The sequence below is a fragment of the Lolium perenne genome, chromosome 6 (genome assembly GCF_019359855.2).
Source record: "Lolium perenne isolate Kyuss_39 chromosome 6, Kyuss_2.0, whole genome shotgun sequence".
Classification (NCBI taxonomy): Eukaryota; Viridiplantae; Streptophyta; class Magnoliopsida; order Poales; family Poaceae; genus Lolium; species Lolium perenne.
In genome coordinates, this window is record NC_067249.2 from 27,942,362 (window position 1) to 27,944,111 (window position 1,750).

Here is a 1,750-nt window from a genome sequence, read left to right on the forward strand (position 1 = left end):
TTTCGAGCCAGCACTTTTTTTTCGAAATGGGAGCATCGCCCCAGCCTCTGCATCGAGCCAGCACTTATTCCATCAAAGACGATACCTGACCCTGACGACAAGAAGCCAGAGGACTGGGACGAGAGAACTAAGATCCCTGATCCAGATGCTACTAAGCCTGATGACTGCGATGAGGATGCCCCAATTGAGATTGTGATGAGGAGGCCACCAAGCCAGAAGGATGGCTGGATGATGAGCCTGATGAAATTGACGATCCTGAGGCTGCTAAGCTTGAAGACTGGGATGATGGTGACTGGTGAGGACGGTGAATGGGAGACACCGAAGATTGACAACCCCAAGTGCGAAGAGGCACCTGGATGTGGTGAATGGAAGAAGCCAATGAAACAGAACCCTGCCTACAAGGGCAAGTGGCATGCACCCATGATCGATAACCCCAGCTACAAGGGAATCTGGAAGCCCCAAGAAATCCCCAACCCTGAGTACTTTGGGCTTCACAAGCCTGACTTCCATCCAATTGCCACCATTGGAATTGAGATCTGGACAATGCAGGATGGCATCCTGTTTGACAATATTGTTATTGCTGATGATGAGAAGGTAGCCACCTCTATCCTGAGAAGACATGGAAGCCTTATGATGTGTACGTGAATGTTACTATGTCAGGAGTTGCCTGGTTTTTGGTGCAGTTCACTCTACCTGAATTTACTATGCTAAAGAGAGAAGTTCAGTTTCTTCACGCCCTTTCTGGTACGGACTGTTGCTTTCTGGTGTCTTCCAACAGCGCATTTCTAAAAAAAAACAGCGCATTTGTTTCTTTTATCTCACCAGCCCAATTCTGCTTATAAATTACTTGGGTAAAAGATGTTGGCTTAGGATGCTGTTTCAGTTTCCTACTCCCTTTTTCTATCTCTGAGTAAGAGCACCTCCAGCCGTCACCCCGACTAGGCCCCAGTCAGGCGTTTTTTTTTCTTCATCCCCCCCGAATAGGCCATTAATTCATCCGGAGAGCCCAGGTCATCCCCGCCCCCGGTGCGCTCGGGGACTCCGGACGAGAGAAAAACGGGGACGGGCCCGCTCTGTTGGCGAGAGAACACGTGAATCCCACCACTTTCTCGTCGCAAATCCCTCCTCTCCTCTTGTTGCTCTGTCGCCGCCGGCACCACTTATTGAACCTTGTAGGTATGGTTTACTTTGTGATAAAATAAATGATTTGTGGACAAAGGATTGATTTTGAACAATGATAAACCAACTACAAACAAAGAAGTTGTGATGGGCCCTGACTCCGTTAAAATGGCTATACGCCATGAAATCCAAGATAGATGAATACTTGTTGAAAGTAAATGGATCTATAAAATTGATGAAGCTTGACTTGTCGAAAAGTTGTTTACGACAAAGTTCAAAGAGTTGACTACGATAAGATTAGATCTTTCGTAGCAATGCTTATAGTCTATGTGAATTATTCTAGTAATCATTACATATTTTTTTATGAGATATGCTAGTAGGATGGTAAAATACATTACTTATCAGAAGTGTGTACTAAAGGTGTATACAAGATACAACCAAGAGTTTTGCTAGTCCGTAGAATACTAGATAGGTATACGAACTTCAATTGGACGAAGTAAGTATCACGGAGTTGGAATATTCACCAGATGAAATAGTCAAAGAGTTTTTTGATTTCATCAGAAACGATGAAGAGGCTTGCACTTGCAAGAAATTAAGTGGGAGCGCTGAGACATATTTATAATACTTTATG

General features: G+C 44.4%; 1 pseudogene; it reads left to right on the top strand.

The window, feature by feature from the left end:
* Positions 1-846, top strand: LOC127308500 (calnexin homolog; annotated as a pseudogene).
* Positions 847-1,750: the final 904 nt, after the last annotated feature.